Below are 21,426 nucleotides of genomic sequence, written 5' to 3' on the forward strand. Positions count from 1 at the left end.
GAACAGACTGATAGCTGTAAGAGGAGATGGGGGAGGTGGGAACTGGTTGAAAGAAGGTGAAGGGATTAGTCAAAGAACATATATGCATGACCTATGGACAGGGACAATGGTGTAGGAGTTGACTGTGGTGGGGAGGGCAGGCTGAGTGGAAGGGGTAAAGGGAAAAAAACTGAGGCTACTCTAATAGCGCCATAAAATATTTAAACTTAAAAAACAAAAATGTTAATGTACTGTGGTCTCTAAATTCTGCTGGGACAAAATCTGGCATGCCCATCCATCCTGATTCTCCTGAGGGTGAGGGGATTCCCAGGATAAGTGCTTTAGTGACAGGTAAACTGGAATGAGCTGGTCACCCTAATAACCAAGGCTTTCTTTATCACCTAAAATGTGATTTGTTTTAGTACTTGCTACAAGGGAACTTGTAAAGAATGTGTTTCCTGATTGTGGGGTGCAGAGTTTAAATTTAGGTCTACTTAATTAACTTAATTAATAATAGTTCTCAGTTCCTCTATATCTATTTTTTGGCTAATTTGATTAGTCAAAAATTGAGAGAAGTATATACATCACACCACTGCTATTCTATCCATCAATTTTTTCACACTGTTTCAAACAAATTTTGCCTTGTATAGTTTAGCACTGTTATTTTCACATAAAAGTTTATTATTGTAAAATTGATAAAATTCTAGCAAGACTGACAAAACTGAAAATGAAAGAAGACTGAAATCACCAATATCAGCAATGTACTAGGGAATAACAACACAGACCCTGCAGCAATTAGATTGTCAAGAAATAATACAAGCCCTGGCCAGGTGGCTCAGCTGGTTGGAGCATCATCCTGTGTACCAAACTGTCGCCAGTTCGATTCCTGGTCACAGCACATACCTAGGCTGTGTTCGATCCCCAGTTGGGGCTTGTGCAGGAGGCAAGCAATCAATGTTTCTATCTATCTATCTATCTATCTATCTATCTATCTATCTATCTATCTATCCATCTATCCATCCAGCTATCTCTATCTCTCTATATCTAAAAATCAATAAACATATCCTCTGGTGAGGATTAAAAAAAGAAATAATACAAAAACTTTACACTCACACATTAGACAACTTGGAAGAAATGAACCAGTTCCTTGAAAAGCACACACTACCAAAATTCAACCAAGATGAAATAGACAATCTGAATAGCTATACAACCATTTTTTAAAAATCTAATTCATACCCTAAAAACCTGCCAAAAATAAATTTCCAAGTCCCAGATGCTTTCACTGGAAAATTCTATCAAGCATTTAAATCCTCTCAAACTCTTCCAGAAAATAGAAGAAGAGGGAGCACTTTCCAACAAATATCTCTCATGAACTTGGATGCAAAAAATTTCAGCCAAATATTAGCAAATCAAATCCAATAATACATAAAAATAATTAAGCATCATAACCAAGTAGAATTCATTCCACCTATGCATGGCTGGTTCAACATTCAAAAAAACCAATTAACAGGCTAAAAAAATCATGTGATTTTTAAAAAATCACATGATTTTTATATCAATAGGTACAGAAAAAAGCATTTGAAAATATCCAGCACCCATTCATGGTAAAACTCTCAGCAAATTAGGAATGAAAGAGAACTACCTCATGTGACAACAAACATCTACAAAAACCTACAGCTAACATCATACTAATGGTGAACACTGAATCCTTCCCCTGGGATCAAGAACAAGGCAAGGATTTCTACCTTTACAAATCTTATTCAACAGAGTCCTGAATGTTTTGGCCAGTGCAATAAGGCAAGAAAAGGAAAAACCAGAGGCCTAAGTAAATGGAAACACATACCATGTTCATGATTAGAAGATTCAATGTAGTAAAGACATTAGTTCCCCCCACACTGATTTAGCACAATTCCTATCAAAACCTCAGGAAGGTGTTAAGACAAAGACAAGCTTATTCTAAAATTATTACAGAAAGGCTAGAATTGTTAAAAACAACACTGAAAAAAAAACTAGAAAGTGAAGGAATCATTCTACCTGATGTTAAAGCCTAATATACAGCTACAGCATTAAGAAAGCATGATGTTGGTAGGGGGATAGATCATAAATCAATAGAACAGAATAGAGAACCCAGAAACAGACTCATACAAATATGCCCAACTGATTTTTGACAAAGGTGTAATGAGCAATGCCAGGGGCTGGGGTAGGAGGGAATGGGGAGTGACTGCTTAATGAGTACAGAGTTTACATTTGAAATAATGGAAAAGAATGAGTTGGTACTGAAGATCGCAGAACACTATGAATGTACTTAATGCCACTGAACTGTAGACTCTAAAATGGTAAAGTTTATGTTACCAGGATAAAAATCATCTCAAAATCGATCATAGATTTAAATGTAAAATGTAAAACTATAAAACTTTTAGAAGAAACACAGGGAAAAAATCTCTTGGGGCTACCTGAGAGTTTTCATTCTTAGAGCTGACACCAAGAGTATGATCCACAAATGGGAAAAGTTGATAAATTGAACCTCATCAAAATTAAAAACTTTTTCTCTGTGAAATGCCTTGTTAAGAGAATGGAAAGACAAGCTACACACTGGATGAAACACTTGCCAACCACAAGTGTGCAGAATATATGGAAAACTCCCAAGACTCAACACTGTGGAGACCATCCGATTAGAAAGGGGAAAAACGAAGGGACAAGGAGGACAGCCCAAATAAGCACATGAAAATGTGCTCCACATCATTAGCCTTAGGGAAGTGAAAATTAAAGCCATGGTGACATTTCACTACACGTATCTCAGGATGGTTGAAATAAAAAATAACGACCACACCAAATGTTGGTTGGTGAGATTGGGGAAAACTTTGGATCTCTCAGACGATGCCACTGGGAATGGCAAATGGGACAGCCTCTCAGGAAAACGATTTGGCCGTATCTCCTAAAACAAGCATGCAGCTTCCATATTACCCAGCGTTGCACCCGCGAGGATTGATCCCAGAGAAATGAAAACTTATGTTCACACTAAAACTGGTGTTCATAGCAGCTTTCATAGTAGCTTTACTTGCAATAGTTAAAAATGGAAACAACACATCTGTCTTTCCACAGGTGAAAGGTTAAACCAACTGCGGTCTGTCTGCCCCAGTGCGATGAAAGGAACAAACAGATGTACACAGCAGCTTGGGTGGACCACAAGAGAAATAGGTTGCGTGAGAAAGAGCCAGTCCCAAAAGGTCCATACTGCATGGTTCCATTTGTGTATCATCCCTGAAATGACAAAAATTAGGGAGAACGGGCTAAGTGGTTGCCAGGGGTTAAGGGGAAGGTGGGAGAGCGAGGGAGGCTGAAGGGCAGCACGAGTCCTCCTGGGGCGGGAACGTTCTGTGTCTCCACTGCATCAGTGTCCGCATCTGTTGTGGCATCACACTACAGTTTTGAAACATGGCACCACTGGGAGAAACTGTGTGAAGACCGCACGGAGCCTCTCTGTATTATTTCTTATAGCTGCATGTGCATCTCTAATTATCTCAAAATAAAAAGTTTAATTTTAAAAAATTTTCTTAAGGCCTAGAAAACATTGAAAACAGTCTATTTTGGGTACTCTGCCTTCAGGATTGTCAAACACTGGATATGTGGTCTATGCAACTCATTTTCCGTTTAATACATATGAATGAATACCCTTTGAATATCAATGACCATCTTTAAATATTAATTTAATAATATTAATGGTTTTAAGTGGTTATCATTGTGCTATATTTATACCCTTCATCAATAAGAATGTATCTCTTTTATGTTATTTTAAGCTTTGTGTGTGGAATTCCACTTTCAACACTGAAACTTTTATTTCTTTCTGTTTGAATCACCTGGCCTGCCTTGTCTAACTTACCAATTTTAATCTTTCTGATTTGCTTTCTTTTAGATATTTTCTTATAGATTTCAGGTAGGTTTTTATTTTTCAAATCTGAGAGGCTTTGTCTTTTTAAAAATGAGTCAAATGTATTTGCATTTATTGTCACACAAGCCAGGGACATGTTTATTGCTCCTGCCATCCTAGGGCTGTTGTTCTGTGTTTGTTTTGGGGGTGTGTGCACACACACAGGCATGTGCCCATATGTTTGCTCTTCCCTTCATTTTCTAACTACTGGCAGATAGACTGTTCTTTGTTTATTTTCACTAGTTTCTTTGGAGATATTCTTTCTATTTTAAATTATCCTGAAGTTACCTTATTTTTAAACATACTTGACTTCCTATTGTTCTGAGTAGCTGCATCAGTTACGAATGTTCGAGCCGTCCTCTCAGGAAATTCACCCACACAGACTCCGCCTCCATCCCATCCAGTTCTGCCCTTCCCTAGTGTGATGGGCATTTAGGAAAAGGAAGGCTCAGTTGATGTTATTTGTTTTAATATATTCAATTTTCTTTTAAAATTATTGTTGGCACTTGTATCCTGTTTTTTATCCACACTATAATGATTATTTGGATTTCCTTCTATTTTTGAATTTGTTGCTCTCAGATGGTCTACAATACCACTACTTCCTTATTCTTCTATGCTCCCCACCCTTAATTTGGTTGTTAGATTGTGGTTCACCTGTGGCATAATTTCTGCATTTTAGCATAATTGAGAATGTCTTTGTGCTAACACCACACAGGATAACATCTTGGTTTTATGTAAAATCTTGTATCAGAATTATTTTCTCTCAAACTCTGATTGTATTGCTCTGATGTTTTCAAAATTTATTCTTTTAAAGAAGTGACAGATTTAGTATAATATTTTAAATGTTTTTGGCTGGAAAGTTAATGGAATTATCTTTTTAATCTCAACATTTAAAATAATCTTTTCCTCTAAGAATCATCTAAGGTTTTTACTTTTAAAAAAATTAAATATATTTTATTGATTATGCTATTATAGTTGTCTCCTTTTTTTCTCCCCTTTATTCCCCTCTGCCCTGCACCCCCCTCCTACCAGCATTCCCCCCACCTTCATTCATGTCTATGGTCATACATATAAGTTCTTTGGCTTCTCCATTTCCCACACTATTCTTAACCTCCCCCTGTGTATTCTGTACCTACCATTCCCTGTACCTTTTCCCCCATTCTCCCCTCTCCTCCTCGCTGCTGATAACCCTCCATGTGATCTCCATTTCTGTGGTTTTGTTCCTGTTCTAGCTGTTTGCTTACTTTTTGTTTTTGTTTTTTTAGGTTCCATTGTTGATAGTTGTGAGTTTGTTGTCATTTACTGTTCATAGTTTTGATCTTCCTCTTTTTCTTAGATAAGTCCCTTTAACATTTCATATAATAAGGGCTTGGTGATGATGAACTCCTTTAACTTGACCTCATCTGGGAAGGCAGACCTTATCTGCCTTCCTATCCTAAATGATAGCTTTGCTGGATAGAGTAATCCTGGATATAGGTCCTTGCTTCTCAGGACTTTAAATACTTCTTTCCAGTTCCTTCTTCCTTGCAAGGTTTCTTTGGAAATCAGCTGAGAGTCTCATGGGAACTCCTTTGTAGGTACCTGCCTCCTTTTCACTTGCTGCTGTTAAGATTCTCTCCTTATCTTTCATCTTAGGTAATGTAATTATGATGTGCCTTGGTGTGTGCTTCCTTGGGTCCAACTTCTTTGGGACTTTCTGAGCTTCCTGGACTTACTAGAAATCTATTGCATTTGCCAGATTGGGGAAGTTCTCCTTCATTGTTTTTTCAAATAAGTTTTCAATCTCTTGCTCTTTCTCATCTCCTTCTGGCACCCCTATGATTCATATGTTGGAATATTTAAAGTTGTCCTGGATGTTCCTTGTTTTTTTGAATTCTTGTTTCTTCATTCTGTTCTGGTTGAATGTTTATTTCTTCCTTCTGCTCCAAATCTTTGATTTGAATTCCAGTTTCCTTCCCATCAGTGTTGGTTCCCTGCACATTTTGCTTTATTTCGCTTAGCATAGACTTCACTTTTTCCTCTATTTTGTGACCATACTCAACCCTTTCTGTGAGCATCCTGATTACCAGTATTTTGAACTGTGCATCTGATAAGTTAGCTATCGCTTAGTTCTGTTTTTGGAGCTTTGGTCTGTTCTATCATTTGGGCCATATTTTTTTGTCTTGGCAGGCCTGTTATGTTGTAAGGGGCAGAGCCTTAGGTATTCACCAAAGCAGGGAAACCCACATCACTGCACTGTGGTGCTGTAAGTGGGGGAGGAGTCAGAGAGGGAACAATGCTGCTTTGCTCAGCCCTCAACTGGCTTTCAGTCACTTTTCCCACTACCCACAAGCAAATTGGGTTCTTCTGGTGCTGATTCCCAGGTGAGTGGCTTTGTATATGTTCTAGGACCCTGTGGGTCTCTCCAATGAACTCTCCTGTGAGGCTGGAAGTTTCTCCCATTAGTGCAACCTCCACAGGTTTTTACAGTAGGATGTTTTGAAACTTTCCTTGAGCTGGAACCCTGGGTTGCTCAGTCTGTCTAGCACCCCAGTTGTTCCTCCTGGTTTATCTGCATGCAAATGTGGGACACCTGGCCCACCAGCCATCTCCAGCCATCTCCAGCCTTACCTCCAGCCGTCTCTGCCCTGGCTGTCCCTCTCCGCCCCTCCTACTGGTCTGGATGAATGTTGTTTTAACTCCTTTGTTGTTGGACTTCCATACAGTTGGATTTTCTGGCAGTTCTGGTTGTTTTTGTTTTTAAATTTGTTGTTGTCCTTCTTTTAGTTGTGCAAGGGGGCACAGTGCATCTACCTATGCCTCCATCTTGGCCAGAAGTCCAGGTGTTTTTTTTTCTTTCTTTCATTAATTTCACAGATGCAAGGTAAGCTGTACCTTCTTTAGATGGTGAAAGTTTCCTTCTGTCACATCAGATTGTTGCTTCTGTTTCACCTGTTCTTGGCTCTTCACAGGAAGGTCAGCCACCTGTGTAGGACTTGTGTGCTGCCCTGTGTATACCCTATCTTCTCCCTTGCATTCCTTCTCATGGCTTTCTTGCATATTCTTCAAGTCTGCTGTCCAGACCATTAATACCATTCTTTAAACAGTGTTATTGAGTCATTATTCACATATGATCTACTGTACATGTTTAAAATGTACAATTTACATTTTCATTTATGCATTCAGTCACAAAACCATCACCACAACCAGGGAACTGAACATGTTCATCTTCTTGTTTCCTTGTGTGCCCCCTTACAACCCTTCCTCCCACCTCCCCCACCCAGGAGTTGGGTATGGAGCCTGGGCAACTGTAATTAATGTGTAGGAAGGCTGTGAAGAGAGAGACCTATGAAAGGGACTCAGGTGGAGGTCCTGGAGTCCAGCACATGGATAAACCCACAGGTGGGCATGGCAGGGAGTGCCATGGACACAGATGGTGGAATAAAAAAGGCAAATGTGCCCCCTATGTGTGGTCATTGGAGCCATGATAACAGAGCAACCTGGGTGGGTTTTGGCAAGACCTAGTCTGTAGAGCCCAGGGAAGGAATGAGCTTAGTGGGAGCTAAAGAGAGGAAGGGTCCTTGAGCACAGGCCTAGGGAGGCACACCAAGGCCCTAGAGAGAGGCTGAACATGTTGGGTTGCAGATGTCTTCCAGGGAAGACATCAAATAAAGGGCAGGTGTCACTCTCTACTCTGAGCTCATCTGAAGCTACCTGTAGGGCAACAGTCAGTTCTGGGTTTTAGTTTCAAAGAGGAATATTGAGTGTGTCCAAGGAGGGCTGTGTGTGGTGGTTGGGTCTCAAGGTTAGTCCTGGAGGATGTGGGGACTCTGAGTCTGTCATCATCTTCAGTATAAGTGTATCCCTGGCAGCTGTGCATTGACACAAGGACAGAGCCAGGACACCTGGCCCTGAAGGGTTCGCTCCCCATGCCAGATGGGTCCCCAGGTGGGGCCCTAGTCTTCTGGACCAGCACCACTAGGCTGGGACCACTAGCCCAAGGGCTGGAGATGATGGTGGCTCTCTGGTTACAGGAAGGAAGCCCAGCCAAGTAAGGGAAGGTGGAAAGCGGGATTAGAAGGCTAGAGGGTGTGTGGTGGCCTGTCCCCTGTTCCAGCTCCTGGACCTGGGTGTCACTCTCTTCTCTGGGCAACAGGTGCATGTGGCCTTACCCAGTGAGCATTAGAGCCACCTCAGGCCCAATGCTGTCTAAAAATGGGTCACTGCAGGGCTCCTGGCTGGCTGCATGGCTGGAGACAGGTGCTCCCTATGCTCTGGGCCTCAGCCTCCCTTTTCTACCTGGAGTGGTGCAGAGGTCTTGAGAGAACTTCATCCCACATCCCCTCCTTGTGGGAAGAAGCTGGTGGCTTTTAAGCCCTTGGAATGCCGGGGTGTCCACAGAGCCCCCAGAGGGAGACCTGAATGGATAGAGCCTAAGAAAAAGGAAGGCACAGGCAGCAGGCCATGGTCCCCAGGTGTAGTCCAGCTAGGCCAGGCCAGGGGAAAGAGGAAGGGCACGGGGAGGGCCCGGCTCACGGGAGTTTCCCAGCAGCACAGCCAGCCCTGTTAGACACCCAGTGGGGCCCCGGAAATGTGGGCTGGTCTGCAATCAAGCTGAGCTCGTGACCCACCATAGCCTACCAACTCTAGATCACGGGATAGCAGGACAGGTGGCCATAGGCTGGAGCCATGTGTCACCAGGGGCACCTGGGGCCTACTGGAAGGGAGACCACCCTGACTCTGACCTGGGATGCCCTAATGGTCAACTCAGCAAGGACCTGGGGAGTGGAGGAGGGGCACAGTGGCTCCCAGGGGACTCAGGCCATTCTGCCGACCCCCAGCTCCCTCTAAGCCCCAGCAGCTCTGAGTCTTGCTTCTTCACTGTAGGAGTCACATCCCTGACTCCACCCCACCCCCAAGCCCAGAGCCCCATGAACCACCACAGCTGGGCCCTTCCTGTCTGAGTCATTACTGCTTTCTGTAGGGGTGGGCATGGGGAATGGCTGGGGTCTCAGTTGCTCTGTGGGAAAGCAAGACCTCTTGGCCACCAAGGAGTCCAGCTGGCCCTACCAGGGCCCTAACTGGGCCCTGGAAAAGTAACCACTGGAGTCCAAGACCTACCACCCACTTTCTGCCTGTGTTTATCTCTGAGCCTCAGTCTCTTCATCTACTAGCTGGGAATGAAGGTCCCTAACACAGCTGGTCCATCTGAGATGTTCCCCCTGCCAGCTCCTGCTACTCCCCTGCCCTGCACAAACATCAGTTCAGGGCTATGGGAATCATCCTTTCTTTCCTCCATGAGTGAACTCTGTTTGAATATAGTGATTCAAGGAGAAAATGTTTATTAAGCAAGTATCTTCTTTGTGCCAATTACACCTGACCCTCTAAGCTTTACAAACCTTCAAGAGTGAGAAACATATGCTGTCACCACTGTTATTCCTAAGATCCACTCAAACCCCTTTTAGTGGCTCCCTTTGCCTACAGGCCAGACCCAAGAATCCACTGGCCTTTGGGGCCCAGGGCTCAGCTCCAACCCTCAGAGGGTCAAAGTCCCAGGGCCTGGGCAAGTTGACCTCTGGTTGGACAGTAGATTGCAGGAACATCAAAGGCATAGCCCAGACCCAAGAGGTCCCACCAATGTCCCCTAGGCAGCCAGCCTATAGGGAGCCAGTCCCCTGCCATTGTTCCATGGTCATCCTGAGCCAGAAGGGCCCCTGGAGACCCAGAGAGAGGAGTGCTTGTCCACAGTCTGCTGACAAGGACCAAGCCTCACATCCCACAGAGGAGTTTCCCATCTGGCCTACATGGCCCTTCTTCCAGGGCCTAGGAAGACCAGGAGGCTGCAGGAGTTTATAGGAATTATCCTGAGGAGTTCTGAGGATGACCTGTGAGTTGGTCAGCCTCAGGCCAGGTCATTGCTTCTAGAAGGTTCCATAAACTTGAAGGCATATGCAATGTGCTAATCATACACTCACTTTGTCTAGTGGCCTGAGGAGGGAGTCCCAGACCCCGTCTTGGTTTGGAGCCCCTGGCCAGTCCTCTTCCAGCATGTCTCTTCTGCTGCCATCAGCCCCAGTGAGGGACCATCCGCTCCTGTAGCTGCCCAGGCCTATGAGAGCAGAGGGTTGTCCCAGCAGACCCCTGTGCTGGTAGCCAGCCCCATATTGATCAGTGGGCCACTGGAGGCTGACCCAGCCCATCTGCATCTGAACTGATGCATGCAGTGAGTGGGTGCAGGGATTTCCGCCTAGCGCCAACCCGCACCTACCCACGACTAAGAAGTGAAATTGCTAGGCATCTGGGTGAGGGCCAGTAGGGTCCACCAGGCATGTTTTCAAGGAAAGCATGGGGGCCAGTCTTCTGCTTGGACTCTGGGTATTCTCAGCACAGGGTCTGAAAAGGCTGCACTTCAGGAGTGTAGGAAAGGGGCCCCACCCTGCCCAGCCTGCTGACACATCGCCGACCCACCTGCCAGAAGAAGAGGCTGTTCTGCAGCCAGGTCAGCAGGGCACATGTGCACATGCATGGCTTCCATGCCCCAGGGTCCCAAGTGGGCAGCATGCTGGAGAGGGGCTACGTGGCCACACTCCTGCACCATGACCTTTTCTCAGCGCCTAGCATGTGTCACTCAGCACAGCCCCATAGCAGCTATTGCCGTTATCCACCCTATCTCCTTCTACAGATGAGGAAACTGAGGCTTAGAGGCAGGACAAGCTACATCATCTGCAGGGCCCATTAAAAAATGAATGTTTGGGCCACTTGTTGACTTCCGGCCAAGATGGAGGCATAGGTAGACATACTGTGCCTCCTCGCACAACCAAGATAGGGACAACAACAATTTAGAAACAGAATAACAACCAAAACTGACAGAAAATTGAACTGTATGGAAATCGGACAACCAAGGAGTTAAAATAGACACGTTCATCCAGACTGGTAGGAGGGGTGGAGTCAGGCAGCCAGTCAGAGAGGGGTCAAGACACAAAGAGCGTTGGGACCAGGCATGAAAGACCTCAGTGGGAGGACCCTGAGCACACAAGCGGCAGCTGGCAAACCCCCGCCGAGGGGTGGCAACAAGCAGATCCAGCGAGGTGGCAATTGTGAAGCAAGGCACTGTGCACAACCCAGGATCCCAGTGCTGGGAAATAGAGCCTTGGGGCACTGATTGAAAACACCTGTGGGAGTTGAGGTGCAGGGAGAGACTCCCAGCTTCACAGGAGAGGTTGTCAGAAAGACCCATGGGGTGCACAAGCCCACCCACACTGGAATCAGCACCAGAAAGGTCCAGTTTGCTTGGGGGAAGTGGCGGAAGGGACTGAAGTCCACAGAGAGCAGAGCAACCACCATTGTTCCTTCTTGGACCCCACGCCTACCTACAGCATCACAACCCAGTGACTGGGTTGCCCCATCCTGGTGAACACCTAAGGCTCCGCCCCTCATACGTAACAGGCGCGACCAGACCAAAAAAAAAAAAAAAAGATGGGCCACTTATTTAAAAAGTATGAAGCATTTCAAGATTTTGACAGCAGAACATAAACCAAGCTTGGATCTCGTGAGCCTTGCCAAGTACGCAGGGCTTGTTCCTGATCAGTCCCCAGCCCCTGTGGGGAGCTTGGAACACCACATACTCCCAGACCAAGCTGGGAGGATTCTGATATGTGACCCAGTGCAAGCATTCCAAACTGGATTCCCTAGAGAATGGGGGTTCTGTGAGTCCATCAGAGGCTGTCTTGAGGGTGCCCAAGCAAAACCATTAGCCCCACCCCAGGTCCCTGGAATTCCAACTGTCCAGTTTACATATTTCTGGACAATATTATCTGGAATGAGTGAATATTAAGATTCCATGTAAAAAAAATTTTGGGAGGGAAGATGGTTCATAGAGATAGATATGCTAAAAATGTAAACCATGGATTCCATCCAACCCCATATTTCAACACAAAGGAAACTGAGGCCCAAGAGCAGGCTATTGAACCAACATAGAATCCAGGTCCCCAGCTGGTCAGTTGGAGATAGCTGATCATCCCTGATGTCTTGGAGTCTGGCTGGACAGGAGATAGGAGCTGGTCCCCTGAGTGGGAGTTTGGAGGACTTCCTGCTAGTCTGAAGTTCTTTGGAATGTCCCTCCTTATCACAGCCACAGGTCCCAGCTCAACTCAGGGAGCCCTCACACTGCTTGCCCTTGGGGCACTTGTATACCTGCATGTGTGAAGGCTGGTTGAGGTCTCTTCCTACTGAAGGCCGGAGGACTACGTCACTGTGTCTCGAGTTGCAGGTGTGTGAAATTGGCTGAGTCAGGGAGGGGCAGATGACAGGAGTCTGACTGTCCCTCATACCTGGCCACTGTCCCCATACACACCAGCCACTGACCAGGTGCAGTGACAGTCTAGGAGGGGCACAGCCAGGTGCAGACCAGGAGGTGAGTGGGGTTGGGGAATAAGAGGCCACACCACACCCAAAGAAAATCACACTTTTAAGATGTAATCATTGTGCTGATCAAATAAACAGCCAGATTGGACCGGATTTGCAGCTCAGGCCTGACCCAGTGCCTTTGCAGGTCCTCTTTCCTCTGCACATGGACATGGGCACACCCCATCCACCTTATCGCCACCATTTGCAAATATTTGTAGGGTGCATTAGGCACCTGCTTCATGTTCTGAACACACCAGGAGCAGAAGCCAGACCTTCCTGGGGTGTCTGAGCTTGGATCCTGCTCTACTGTGGGCTTGCTGTGTGGCCCTGGGAAAGCTGCTAGACCTCTCTGAGCTTGTGTCCCCATCTGTAAAATGGGGCTGCATTCTCAGCAAGGGTAAAGAGCTGGCCCAGGAGAGGCTCATTCAATGGGAAGTTTGTCTAGTATTTTGGTGGGAGGATCTCCTCATGAACCTTGTGGCTAAGACAGGGAGGGAATAGCCTCCAGGGAGGCCCATAGCCACCTACCCTGTTGTTTTCCTATCTAGAGGATCAACTGGGACAGGAGTAGGACACCTGTGTCATCTGCTCTGGGAGGCAGAACATCAAGTGGGCACTGAGCCCCTGCTGGCTCCTTCCTGAACTTCTTTCCAGCTGGCCTCTGCTTGATAGAGAGATAAAGAAAATACAGAAACAATGTCTATCCAGCCTCCCTCCCTTAGAAGTTCTCATCCAGTCTTCCCACCACTGTGCAATTGGTGCCACATTGGACCCATTTTACAGACCAGCAGACTGAGGCTCAGTGAGGTGTAAGTGGTGATTGATGGAGCCAGGACCCAAAACCCACATCTCTCCTCTCCTGCCCCTCCCTGGTCCAGGGGATGCTTCCATATCTTTTGATGCCTGAGGCCATCCAGTCCTTCATGCAGCCACTCCTGGTCAAGCTAGTGGGGTTCCTTCCCTTTCCACCTTCCCTCCTACCCTCTGCCAGGGATGGGTCTGTCCTCCCCTTTGCTCATGGAACTGGACTGGACTTGAATGCAATGGCACCCATGTGTCACCTTTATGAGGAGTGCCTGCCAGGTACTGGACCCTGCCAGTTGCTCACTATGCTGCACTTTCCTCCACCGTAGAAGCCCCTTTCCGTGGGTCTGAGAAGTTTGCATGGATGGGTTTGTAGAATCATTTGGCCCATGTACTTGGAATGGGAGCTTGGTGGACTACCCTCAGCACCATTGTCACTCTTGTCATCATTGTCACTTTCACCATTACTGTCACCTTATCCTGCCTGTGTCTTCTCCAGTTTCCCAAGCACCCTTCCCGTATTGCTCTGGACAGTAAGTTGCCTAGCAGTGTGCACACAACCTCCATGTACATCCCCACCCCATCTCCCCAGATGACGTTCTCCTGGGCCAAGAAGCAACCTGACACTGTGTCTGTGACAATAAAGGCTGCCCAGGGGCTGGCTGGCTCCTGTGCACTCTCCCAACTTCAGGTAACACAGGGGAAGCATCTTCTGTCTGGGGGGAAACAATAAGATCCTGTACAGAAAGGGTCCTGGGAGGGCTTGGGACCTTCTGGTCCCATCTCCTGCACTCTAGGAAGAGAGACTGAGGCTCAGAGGGGCCCAGAGGGGTGGCTGGAAGGGTACAATGACAGGAGGCTGTGCTACACACTGGCTGGCATGGCGCCAACTCCGGAACGGCCCAAGGTAAAGGGCTGTGACTGCTCAGCTGTCATTCTGATTAAACACAGATGCCCTACTAGGCATGCAAATGTGCTCTGGGAGCATGCAAATGAAAAGCACAAGGATAGAGAAGTGTTCCTGGAATAGCTTCGTAGGGAGCCTGGGGGGAGGAGGAAGCTGCAAGAATCAGACTGTGGAAGTCCCAGGCCCAGTGCACGGCAGCCCCTCCATCCACTGGCCTCTGCTGGTTGCTTCCTGCCACTAGAACAGCCCACACATGCTGCAGGGCCAGGAGCAGGCAGGTGCTGGGACTGGGTGTAGGGCCACCTTGACCCCCACCCAGGGCTTCCCAGGGAGAAGCCTAGGTGGAGCGTGGCCAGCTTCTTCCAAGGATTCCATGTTGGGTCTGGAAATGGAGCACTGGACCCAAAGTGACCTGGATTCAAAAATCATTCTGATAGAACAGCAGAAGAGGCCAAGGGTGGAGTCTGAGTCCAGACCCCAGGATTGGGGGTGGGTGTGAGGGCAGGCCCCAGCAAGCATGTTGAATGGAGGCTGGGCCAGGAGCTCTGTCAACAGCCTTCCTCGGGGCCTGGGCCTTTGCAGTGGGTGGCTAGAATTGCTGAGGGGGCCAGGCAGGCCTCTGTGGACCAATACTGTGCTCCGCTTACCTCCTACCCCATGTCCACGCTGAACCTGGAATGTAGACCTAAGCAAAGCAGGCCCCCTCCAGGGCCTCTTGCTGGGTCCAGACTCTGGCAGAGCTGGGCCATGGAACTGTCTGGAAGCTTCCCAAGCCTCTCATTTTCCTGACAGTAAGCATGCTCTGGGGTGTTGCTTTTAAGCATGGTTCCCAGGCATCCTCTCCAGCCACTCAGTCCCACGGCTCTGCCCTGGGCAACCTCAGAAATTCCTGGACTCAGAGCACCGTGGCCTCTGAGACACATCTCAGATGTGTCACCTGAGGGACATATCTCTCAGCTGCTGGTCCCCTCTTGGAGCTCTCAGCTCATGTTTGATGGCAGGAGAAAGGGCTATTCGGGTGTCCAAGTGTTCAGGTGGTCTGGCTCACCCGCCAGGAAAACTAAGGATAAAGCAGACTAGCCCTGCCTGCCCACAGGGCCCACACACTCCACCTCACGTGCCCAGACTCCTGGCTCACTTCCTCCTGCTGTGGGGAGACCTGCAGGGGGACATCCCCCTGAGTGTTCACAGTGAGAGAGAAGGAAAAAGAGGAGGGGCATCTGCACAACCTCTCCCTTGGACCTTGGACCCTGCATTGACATACATGAATCCAGCTGGCAGCTCATTCTGTATACACCCCCATTTTCAGGGACTCCAGGCACCCTGGATGTAAGTGCCCAAAAGAGGCGGAGCACCCCACCCCCATCCTGTTTCCCACCCCATTCTGAAGCAGCAGAGGCACTCGCCTCTTCCTGCAGCCCTGGTGCCAGTTTCCTGGGGCCTCCTCACTCCTTCTTAGGATCATTCTTATTTTTTAATAACAGTCATCCCATTTTATGTTCAGGGTTTCACCTCACTGCTTTTAATGCAGCTCTCCCTCCCTCAGTGGTTCATTCCCTTTGTCCCAGCCCATGGCCAAGGGGCCTGGGCCTTTCTGACCCACCTCTGGTGGGTGGGCACCCCTCAGCCTTTGGGCCCGGGCATCCTGAAAGCATTCTGCAAATGAGATGGTTTCCCAGGGCCTGGCCCACCTCTGGGCCTCTTCCACATTCAATACTCCAGGTTACTCCATTTCCATCTGAGGCTGGATAGTTAAGCAGCGAGGAAAATTCCTTGGCAAGTGGAACAGGGAAACTGGGACAGGTGGCTGATTCAAACCAGCCCCATCCAGCACATTGACTCACCTGCCTCCTTCTCTCTCACACAGTCACTCCCTTCCTTAAGCACTAAGCCCTCAGGACAACGAGGTTCTGATCAGCATCAAATCATCTTAGGAACAAGGCCTCAAGTCTGTTGACCACAGAGACAGAGTTTTGGTCAAACTAGAGATAACATCTGGGCCTCAGTTATGTTCAGCACCAGGCTCAGAAAAGCAGCAAAACCAGATGAGCCAACACCATGGCTGACATCAGGACCAGATGCAATGACCGATGGCCCCCTACCCTAGCAGCAACCAATGAGTAGAGAACATGAACCTGAAAGGACACACCTGGAAAGCTGATGAATATTCTATGGAGATCCTCCACTGAGACCTCTTCTAAAATTCCTGCCTTTAGGAAACATAAAAGCCCTTAAGGCAAAGGACCCAGTGTGCGCACTCTCTCGCCCTCTGGAGCACACCTGTGCCTCCCCCACTCCTTTTTTTTCCTAAGGCACATGTCTTTGCTTTCTTTCTCCAAGGGCCCTTTTTTGCCTTGGTAACTTGTCTCCTGAGTCCACACAGCCAGCTGGCTCACTTCTTCTGCCTCTATGCCTTTCTTTCCAAAGGACCAAGGCAGCTCTGCCCAGGCTCCCTCCTGTTGATATGATCTTGCCTCTTCTCTCACAAGCCTTTCCTTGTTTCACTGTCCCCAGCTTTAATCAATGTACTCTCAAAATCACCTAGACTCGTGTTGTGGAATCTTTCCTGCTTGAAGTGAAGAACTGAGAGCACACACAGCTGCCAACACATTTTCATCCTCACCCTGCCCCCCACATATTGGTTGAGGGGAAGAATGAGTGAATGAGCACCTTACTTCCCAGACATTCCAAACTCAGCCAGACTTCAGCTCAATGGATCAGATGCTGTGCCCAGAGAGACCCCATGCCCCCACCTGGCACCCCCTTCTCAGGACTTTTGTGGAGATGGCAGTAATTCTGAATGCTGTGAAGATCAGCTCAAGTGGCTCAGCATCTGGGAATGAGCTTCGTAAATTGGAAAGTGCTAAGTGAAGGCACGTTCTCCTCATCTCTGGGGCTCCTTTCAGGCAGGGGCCATCTGGTTTGCACACACTGAGATTCACAGGAACTTCCCTGTCACTGGCTCTGTGTTTCCCCATTAAAGTCCAGGTTTCCCTTGGCTCAGAAAGAGCCCTGCAACTTTCCAAGGTTTCCTTTCTCGAGAACCACTTCTGGGGAGGTTCCCTCCCCCGCAGCACCAACTGTCCCCTCTCTTGAGGGTAAAACATGCTTAGGGACCCCAGCACCATGAGGAAGACAGGGCCTCAGCCAGGAGCCCTCGAAGGGGACACTGTGTCTGCTTCAGGGGTACACATGGCACTGTGCAGTAAGAGGCATGTGAGATGGGGTGGGGATGGGTGGGTGCTTGGGGGTGACAGTGGAGGAAGGATAGAGGGCTTGAGGAAGAGGAGGAGGACAGTGGGAGGAAGAGGGATTTGGAGACCAGTTCAATTTTCAGTTGCCGGAAAACTCATCTCTAGCCACAAGTAGTTGCTGAAGTAGTGGCCACCTTCCAACCTGCATGGTTGACATGGGTTGGGACACTCTTTTTTTTTTTTCAATCTTGACTGGAGGACATGCTTATTGATTTTAGAGAGAGGGAAAAGGAAGGGGGTGTGGAGAAACATCAATGGGAGAAAGAAACATCAATTAGTTGCCTCTCGTGCATACCCTCTTGTACATGCCCCAACCAGGGACTGAACCTGCAACCGAGGTATGTGCCCTGACTGGGAATAGAACCTGTAACCTTTCGTTTTATGGGATGACACTCCAACCACGTGAGCCACACCAACCAGGGCAGGGACCACTCTTGAAGTGCTTCTAAAGCACGGCTGCTGTGCCGTGTGCAGGAAGCCACACTGGGCGGTCTAGAGACACTGGCACCATTTCACCTCTCCAGGCTCCATGGAGGGAGGTGTTGCCAGCAGGGGACTGGGGCTATGGCTCGCCTGTGCAGGGGGCTGCTTTATCCCGCCGGGCCTTTCCCTGGGTGCCTATACCTGTGGTGTTGGTCCTGAACAGTCAGCCTTATTTACCACACCTCTGGGAGGGAGGTCAGCCACAGGTCCTGTTCCCCATGGTTTGTGTGGCTCTAGGTAAAGGCATGAACATCCAGTGGTGCTCAGGCCCTTTGAAAGGTGCCAACAGGGCTGAGCCTGGAAAGTACGGGTCTGACACAGGACTTTTGACAAGTCCGGGCAGGCAGATGCTCTGATCAGGTTCTGTAATCCTGTCTCCTTGATGTGGCAGAAAAGGAAGAGGCAGATGGAAGAAAATGGGGAGAGACTCACAGATGTCCCTGTTAAGTGTGTGCTGGTAAACATAAGTACACCCATACATACATCTGTGACATGCATGTGTGTGTCCATGCATGGTATGCATGGCCATACATGTGTGTGCATGCCAAACACACATGTATGGAAGCTGAGAAGTCTCACAATCTGCCATCTGAAACCTAGAGAACCAGGGAAACCAGTGGTGTAATTCAGTCCAAGTCTGAAGGCCCAACAACCAGCAGTGCTGGCATGAAGAAGGCAGGAGACAATGGACAGCCCAGCTCAGGGAGCAAATTTGCCCTTCTGCCTTTTTGTTCAATTCAAACCCTCAGTGGAAGGATGAGGCCCACCCACCTTTGGGAGGGCATATCTTCCTTACTAGGTCTCCTGACTCAAATGTTAATCTCTTCCAGAAACACCCTCACAGAGACCCCAAAATTAAAGTTTACCAGCCATCGGAGCACCCCTGGGCCCGGTCAGGCTGACACATAAAATTAAGAACCAGAACGAGTTTATGTGGACTTCCCATTTGTCACAGAAGATATTTTAAAAGATGATTACTCAGGGTTGAGATTTAATGTATACCATCACTTTGCTGCCTCATCAAGGACAGTCTCAGGGGAAGCAGCGTGTCTTTGCACGTGAGAGTATGAAAGATGCAGTGACCATGAGCGTACCTTGGTCCTGAGGCCTCAAATGAGCTCAGGCAGCTGTACTTTTGTCAACTTTGCATCTATAGCATCAGTGCAAAGGTCAACTTGTGAAAAACACAAATAATGTCTTAGTGTTGTTATGCACCTGGTTTTGACCTCACAGAAGACCAAGTTCAACCTGGGCGGACCACGAGAACAAGGTGTGGCCTTGCCATGAAGTGCCACACTTTGGAGTCCCTCCAGCTTCCCATGGCTGACTCAGAGTCCTCCATGGGCTTCCTGCTTCCTGCAAAGTAAGTTCTAGGCTCCTTAAATCCAGCACTCCAGACTGACCCCAACTACCCTTCACAGTCCTATCTCCCATAAGCACCTCTTCAAGACCCAAGTTTCCACTGAGCATGAGCGATCCACAGCAGGCCCTGCCTGCCTGCTCTTCCTCTCTCCCCATGTGCCAGTCCTGCTTATCCTTTAAAGACCAATTCAAATGTTCTTTTGTCCACAAAGTTTTCCTTGAACTCATCTGTCTGAACCTAGGTCTTCCTGACCCTTTCCTAGCTTATGATATAGATATTTACATAGAAGTTTTATTGTAATAGTGAATATTTGTTCAGCATTTGATAGATTCTAGGCACTATGCTAAGAGCTTCACATGAAATATTTTACTTGTATAACATCCATCAGAGGTAGGCATTCTTCAGATGGGAAACTGAGACTCTGAGAGATTGACCTGCCCCAAATCACACGGCTATAACTGACAGGAGCAGTGTGTTAGTTCTCTATTGCTATGTTCAAATTACTCCCAAAACTTTGTGGCTTAAATATTTTAAAACATTAAATTAAGAAATATTTAAAATAACAAATATTTATTACCTCATAGTTTCTGTGGGTCAGGAATTTGGGCACAATCTCAGCTGGGTGGGTCTAGCTCGGGGGCTCTAGAGAGGTTGCAGCTGGAATGTCAGCAGGAGTCGAGGTCTCATCTGAAGGCTCAACTGGGGCTGGAGGAGCTGCTTCCAAGGTAGGCAGGAGACATCTGTTTCTCCCAATGTGGCCTCCCTGCTATGCTGCTTGAGTATCCTCACAACGTGGCAGCTGGTCCCCCCAGAGCATGTGGTCCTAGAGAGAGCCAGGAGGAAGCTTAATGCCTTTTAGAACCTCACCCAGAAGCTACTCACCATTCCTCAAAACCCCATGGTTGACACAGTCAGTCTTATTCAGTTGCAATGGGACTACATGTGGGCACAGATACCAGGAGGTGGGGTCCACTGAGGCCATCTTGGAGACTGGCAGCCACTGGCAGCCAATGCAAGGGTTGCCTGACTCTAACACTGGGGTCTATAACCCCTACCCCAGGCTGCAGCTGACTACAAAATCGTAAGTGCTTCCAGAGCTGACACAGCACCATCAAATCCCATCTCCTGAGCAGTGTGAGAGCTGCAGCAGGAAGGTAATGTGTTCACAGTTTGCAGAAGCTCCCTTTGTGAGGAAACTGCTGCCAGCCAGATTTGTGTTTTGCTCTAATCAAGTGAAAAGGTGTGACCCAGACGCCCCCAGCAGTTTGGGCTCATTAAGCTAGAGGTGTAAATGGAATTGAGGGAAAAGTGGGGGGAATTCCTACCCACCTCTGTGCCAGTTCCTGGGATGTTCCAGCTGCAAGGATTCTCTCTGGGAAAGGCTGTTGGTTGGGAGTGGATGGGGGTCCTTGGGGCGAGGCTGAGCCACACCCAAGTTCTGCCCAAGTTATTGGGACAGACGGGAGTCATTCACCCTGCACAGAGGCTGCAGCTGCTCTTGTCTATCTCCAGAGAAGCCATCCTCATTCCTCAGTATCCATTTACTAGTGCCTGCACTTGTTTCTCTGTTTGAGGGGTTGGCCATAAGGATGCTGATAATGACAGCAGCGAAGAAGAGCAGCAGTTGCTGTTTATGAACAGCTTTAAGTGTCCTGGCTCCTTGATTCTCACAGCAGGATTAAGCCAGGACCTGAGGTGGGCACTGTCATTAGCCCCTTTTATAGATGATAGCAGTTGGCCACCAACAATGCTCCTTACATTTGTGGAGGGGCTCCCAGCCTGATGCAGCTGGGCACTGAGAGGCCAGTGGCACACAGCAGTGCTAAGGCCACATGCACACAAGGCTCTCTCCCCAGAGTACCTGTCCTCCAAGGGTCACATGCAAGTGCAGTGCAGGTCCTGAACAGAGAGGGCCAGGAGCAGTGAGGAGCTCAGCCCAGCAGGCTCATCTCCTCCTGGATGACAAGGGCCTCCCAGCTCTAAGCTGCAGAGCTGCAAGATGGCTTTTAGCACTTTTACATTCAGGGCCAGCTCCCCATCAATTTGAAAGGCCCCTAAGGCCATGCCAGCCCCTGACCATACAGGCAGCTGGTGGGGAGAATGCATGGGTTCATGAGGCAGAGTTAGCAGCGATCTCAGAGTTGGTCTCTTGGGAAGACAACTACTTCCATTTTCCATGCTCTCCTTTAGAACTTGTTCAAGTACATTGTGGGAAATCCTAGAGCACACACAATTTTGTATCTTTATTTTTAAATTGCAGAATTTAGGAAATTATTTCATGCTATTTTTATTCAATCACAGATAGCTATGAGCAATTCTAGTG

This window comes from Phyllostomus discolor, chromosome 12 (assembly GCF_004126475.2).
Source record: "Phyllostomus discolor isolate MPI-MPIP mPhyDis1 chromosome 12, mPhyDis1.pri.v3, whole genome shotgun sequence".
In the NCBI taxonomy this organism is placed as follows: Eukaryota; Metazoa; Chordata; class Mammalia; order Chiroptera; family Phyllostomidae; genus Phyllostomus; species Phyllostomus discolor.